At 57.2% G+C, this 6,032-nt stretch overlaps 1 protein-coding gene across 1 annotated transcript in view; it reads left to right on the top strand.

Moving 5' to 3' along the window:
* The first annotated feature begins 5,207 nt into the window (after positions 1-5,207).
* The window catches only part of ADCY7 (adenylate cyclase 7), a 54,350-nt gene continuing 53,525 nt past the window's right edge, over positions 5,208-6,032 (top strand). Inside the window, exon 1 of the mRNA XM_058674024.1 lies at positions 5,208-5,571. The gene's annotated coding sequence lies outside the window, so the exon portion shown is untranslated. The remainder of the gene's footprint in view (positions 5,572-6,032) is intronic.

Below are 6,032 nucleotides of genomic sequence, written 5' to 3'. Positions count from 1 at the left end.
ATAGAACCCACCTGACAGTCTCAGGAGCTGCGGCTGGGGGGAGGCCAGGCTGGGCCAGGCTGCAGCACCCACTGGCACGTACAAAGGCTCGGACTGAGGACAGACCATGCCACACAGGGTACTGTAGCACCCGCCAGCACACATGAGATCCTAGGCCTGGTAGAGGAACTTAGGAAAACTCCTCTGCTAGGCTGCAGTTCTGGCTGGAGAGTACGGTAGCTGGGTCTGGGGGTGGGCTATGCCAAGGCAAGGCTACAATCATTACCAGCATTTGTGTGGGCCAGGATTGGGGCCAGGCCAGGCTGGACAGGCTGCAGCACACACTGGCACAAGCAAGAGTCAGGACAGGATATAGACCAGGCAGAATTGGACTGCAACACCTGCCAGCTCACACAAGGGCTGGGGGTGGGCCAGGCCTGGCTAGGTCATAACATCAGCTGGTAAGTATCAGGTCTGAGTTGAAGTCATGTCAGGCTGGGAGCAGTACACCCTGGCAGGTGCAAGATCCAGGGCTTGGAGTAGACCTGGTAGGGAAATTGTGGGCACTATTCAACTAGCCTGCAGTTCCCACTGGTGAGCACAAGAGCCAGGGCTGGTGGAGGGCTGGACTGGGTAAGGCAGCACCACGCATGTGGGCTGCGGCTGGGGACATGTCAACCTAGACTGAACAGCAGCACCCATTAATGTGCAGGAGAGCAGGTGGGATGTAGGACAGACTGGGCTAGGCCACAGCACACATCAGCACATGCAAAAATCAAGGCGGGGGGAGGGCCTCGTGGGGGTTATTAGGGGTCACCCCAAATAAGCACAGCACCTGTTGGTGTGAATGAAGACCAAACCTGTGGTGAGCTTCGCTGCAGCATCCGTCAGTTTGCATGAGAGATGGAGCTGGGGTCAGAACTGACCAGGCAGCTGCATCCGCTGATGTGTGCATTGGCTGGAGTAGGTGACAAACTGGACCTCACCAGCTGGCACACATAAGAGTCAAGTCTACGGGCCCAGCGCAGTAGCCTAGCATCTAAAGTTCATGCCTTGCATGTGCCAAGATCCCGTATGGGCACTGGTTCTAATCCTGACAGCTCCACTTCCCATCCAGCTCCCAGCCTGTGGCCTGGGAAAGCAGTAGAGGACTGCCCAAAGCCTTGGGACCTTGCACCCATGTGGGAGACCCAGAAGAAGCTCCTGACTCCTGGCTTCAGTTCGGCTCAGCTCTGGTAATTGTGGCTATTTGGGGAGTGAACCATCGGATGGAAGATTTTCCTCTCTGTCCCTTCTCCTCTCTGTAATATCTGCCTTTCCAATAAAAATAAATAAATCTTAAAAAGAAAAAAATCAAGTCTGTCACCCCAGGCAAGGTTTTTTGGGGCACTCCCTAACTCAATGGCTGGACTCTGGCCATTATCACAATATATGTGGTGTGACCTTGGAGTGTCTGTAGCAGGACTGGACCTGCTCAAACTGTTGATGCCTGTGCAGTGGACAGCATGCCCAGATGCACACAGGGGACCTGACAACCAGATCACCTAGGTCAGCTGATGACATCAACTGCAGTCAGAAGATGGAGAGAACAGGTTGGCCCACTCCTGCCCGAGCTTTGTAGCTTGTTCCGGGGTCTGTGGATGCACTAAGGTGGACCTTGTCAGTCAATAGACCCTGGGAAGATTTTCTCAACCTTGGTGCAACAAAGCCAACCACGTGTGTTTCAGAACCATCAAACCTCGAGTAACATCCTCAGAACACTCTTCCCCATATCGGGGTTTCTAAGGTGTCATCAAATGACCATCCCCCATCCCCAGGTGCTGTTGTAGTTTGACAGCAAGGAATGAACCCCCGCCACTCCTTCCCCCAGCAGACTAGGAGAATAAAAACAATTGAAACATTTGTCCCACCCACCTTCCTCCATACCTCAACTCTCCCCACTATAATCAGAGGCCCACACTGGCGAGCACCCCTCTCAACTACTGCTTAACTTCACTTCCCAAATGGCCGCAGCAGCAAGAGCTGCACCAGGCTGAAGCCAGGAGCCTAGAGCTGCATGAAGGTCCCCCCATGGGTGGCAGGGGTCTCAGCCTTGAACCGTCATCTACTGCTGCCCACAATGCATTAGGAGGAAGCTGATCAGAAGCCGAGGACTCAAACCAGGCACTCTGATTTAGGGTGTGGGTGCCCCAGGCGGTGGCCTAACTTGCTCTGTCACAACCCCCCACGTCAACAAGTTCCCCTTAGTAATGGAAAGTATTGCTTCACCCCTCCTAGGCCAGGAGAAGCCCAAAGCAACCCGTGATCTTTTTGATTCTCTGTCTTCACACTTTGGGGACCTTCACTCGCAGTATGAAATGTCACTGCTGTGGGAATCTGGCAGGTGGGACCTCACCTCCTGCTGCGGTCACTGCATGTGGCAGGCACATCAGACCCAGAGCCGAACAACCTTCAGTCCCAGGAAATCACCTCCATTCACTTGCTTCCTCTCTGCTTTCTCAGCAACCCCACAGTTATTCACACATTATATCTCTTGGACCCAGCCCCTTAGTATCCTCGCCTATTTTCTGGGTTTTTTTTTTTTTTTTTGTGAACTTGATCTTCTGTTAGCTTTTTATTTCCGCTTCATATTTCTTCTTGTCCAAGTGTTTTTTTGTCCCCAGATGTTCCTTGTTAAAAAATAGTTTTTTCTTTTTCTTTTTTTTTTTTCTTTTGGCTTATGGTTACATAATTTTTGCAGTGAGTTATTTGAAAGGCAGGAGAGAGAGATCTTCCATCTGCTGGTTCACTCCCCAGAGGACAGTGACAGCCAGAGTTGGGTCAGGCTGAGGCCAGGAACCCAGAATTCCAACCAGATTCCCCACGTGGGTGGCAGGGACTCAAGCACTTGCCAGTTGCCTCCTAGGTACCTTCCCAGGAAGCTGGCTGGGAGGCAGAGGCAGACCCCACACCCTCCGATATAGGATGCCAGCATCCCAGGCAATAGTGTAACCGACCCACTGTGCTGCAGTAAATTGAAGTCACTGCCTTGCTTATCAGAATGCCTGGGTTAAATCCCTGCTTCTACTTTTCCCATCCAGCTCCCTGCTAACGCACCTGGGAAGACAGCAGGGGATGGCCCAAGCACTTGAGTTCCTACCACCCACTTGGGAGACCTGGATGGAGTTCAGAGCTCTGGCCTTGACCTAGCCCAGCCTTGCGTGCTGCATGACGTGGAGGTGGGAACTAGCTGGTAGAGGTTTTACCAACCATCTTTCTTAAAGAACATCAGCTGCTTTGCCTAGGTCTTCTCTGTAAGCCCCTAGGGGAGGCAAACGCCACAGGGGCAGTTGAGGGAGATGCCAGCACTGGCATGGGGATCTCGTGTGCTGACTGCCTTGCCCGTCGCCCGGGAGCAGGCAGGCTGAGCGGCCAGAACGAACGCTCTTCAGCAGCTGCTCGGACTCCAGGCTCCTTCATGCCGCTCCCTGCACAGGTGGCCCCAATCGCCCCCTGTGCACTGCTGCCCACCTGAAGGAGTTACTCAGGCAGCCCCTGCGGGGGGTGCCAGTGTGACAGGCCCAGTGCACTCTATTAACGTCCTTCCATGGGCAGTCCCTTTCCCGTACAGATTTCTCTAAAACGAACCCAATTTTTCTCCTAGGAGTTTTCAAATAATTTTTAAAATAAAATGCACAGGTGTGGAGTAGGTCTGTTTCCACTACTGCCCATGCTTCCGGGGCTGTGTGGAGCAGCCTTCTCTCTGATGTGAAGGCCATTCCTGGCTGTGCACCAAACCCCCACTTCCCCCAGGTGGTGGAAATACCACACATTCCCAGCCCCAAACCCGGGATCAGCTTCTCCAGGAGCCCCACCTTGGCCCCCTTCTGGCCTGAGGACTGACACCTGAGGGACGGGGAGGGGTTAGGAGCCCAGGACTCAGCCCAGCTGTGCAGAGGCCTGGCCGCACTCGGGCACCCACCATCACTGGAGGAGAAGCACCAGCCGACAGGAAGACCATGGGGACACTCTTGACAGGTGAGGGGATGGTGTTCAACTCACTTTCTCCAAAGTCCCTATAAGCCCCCAGACTGGTTGGGCGGGGGGCTTCCTAGCTCTCTGCTTAAGAGAGGAAACGCCCTGGACGCACAGTACCTGGTGCTGAAGTGCTGTGGGCAGTGACGGGTGGGGTGGGGTGGGAGGAAGCGTTCTGGGCGGCCAGGTGGGCTCCCTAGTTTCTGGGAAGCAGTGAAGACCCCAAGGCAGAGCCTGGCCTGGGACCTGTCCGATGCTGCAGCCTGGTTTCAAAGCAGCGAGCCTCTGGGCTGGGTTCCAGGTGCACCCTACCCGGCGAGGCCAGGCCAGGCCACGGCAGGCAAGCAGGGAAGCAGGACTCCAGGATGCTGCCACAGCATTCAAGCCGACCAGGGGTTCCCAACAGACTGTGGGAGGACGGATACAGCATGTGGTGCAGCAGTTCAAATAGCCACTGGAGATGGCCGTCCTGGGTCCAAATGACTCCTCTTTCAAGCCAGCTTCCTGCTCAGGCACCCGCAGAGCCAGCAGCGCAGGGCCCTGGTGCCTGCCACCCACCTGGGAGACCTGGATTAAATGTGCCGATCTCGGCTGTGGCCTGACGCAGTCCCGGTTGCTACACGGCTCTGTGCTTCTCTGTATTTCCAACCAAATGAAAATAGACACTTACAAAGAAAGGAAGCGCAGCTTGCTGGGCCCTGTCTGTGCTCACAATCTGTTTGCGTTGCCTGCTCCCCCCCCCCCCCCCCAGCGCCCTCCATTGCTTCTGTGACTTTCTCTCAGCAAAGCTGAAGCCCAGAGTCCCTGGTTTCGGGGGACACACAGTGACCAAATCAGGGAGGGACAGCTCCTGATGGACCGGTGACTCCTGCTTTTGGTCTCTGTCAGGCCCTCCCTGCTTGACTCACAGGAGGACTTTCTTGCTCTCCCAGTTCGGGTACCTCTAAAACAGGGCAGATTGATTTTTTTCTTTTGGCCACGATTTCTGGGGCCCCACCCTTGGTCACTGGGGTCAAGGCAAGGTGGCCCCACCTACCTTCTTAGGCAGCCTTTGTCTTCCCGATGCCAGGTACAAGTCGCCCGGCCTCCTAAGGCTGCTGCGTGGGTGGCACCCACCTGTGGACTCCCTAGGAGGGCACCAGCCCGCCTCCTGTCTGCAGATCCTTCTGAAAACACAGGAACACAGACAGCTGAAGGAGTTTGCTAGAAAGTGTTTCCCTAGGGGCGGGGCGGGGCCCGTGCTCCCCACACGTGCGTGAGTCACTCGGAGAGAATTTCTCTTGCAAAGCTTTTATTTCCTGCCCCGTTGTCTGAAGGTGGCTGAGGAGGAGGCGCCTTCGGTCGCTCCGGGCAGGCAGGGACGAGCCGCACCCGGGCAGCCCCGGGCCCGCCGTGGCCTCCACCCACCCCTGCGCCCTTCGCCTGAGCCCGGCGGCCAGCGGGGGGCGCCTGCGGCCGCTCCGCCCTCCCAGACACCGGCCCGCCCGCCCGCAGAGCCGGGCCCGCCGGCGGCCGCTCGGGCAGCAGCAGCAGCCGCGGCGGCGGCGGTGGTGGTGGCAGAGCGGAGCCGCCAGGCAGGTGAGCGCGCGCGGGCCGCGGCCGGGGACGCGCCGACTAGGGGTCGCGGGGATCCGGGGGCCCACGCCCACGCGCCGTGCCCCCAGTCAGGCCCCTCTCTGGGCTTTAGGACGCGGGAGTGAGGGGCTAGGAGGATCGTGGGCCCCTGTGGCGCTGCCCTGGAAGGCTCCACGTTCCAGCAAGGCTGGGTTGAATCTTTTCAGATGCCTGCTCTCTCGTCCCCCATCCCTTCTCCGCCAAGCCAGCCCCCTTTTCTTTGGGCCCTGCGAGGGGGAGATGCTCCTGGGGAAGTGCCCCCAGCGAAGCTGGAGATGGGGCTGGGCCCACTTCCTTGACGGCAACACTGAGGCCCAGGAGGCACAAGGCGCTGGTGGTCCACTCTAGACAGCTAAAGGTATAGTCGGGCTGCTTGCCCCAGTCCCATTGCCCAGGGCTTTGTCGCTGTGTCTATATGAAGTGGC

The sequence above is a fragment of the Ochotona princeps genome, chromosome 16 (genome assembly GCF_030435755.1).
Source record: "Ochotona princeps isolate mOchPri1 chromosome 16, mOchPri1.hap1, whole genome shotgun sequence".
In the NCBI taxonomy this organism is placed as follows: domain Eukaryota; kingdom Metazoa; phylum Chordata; class Mammalia; order Lagomorpha; family Ochotonidae; genus Ochotona; species Ochotona princeps.
This window is presented reverse-complemented; position numbering and strand designations above follow the sequence as displayed.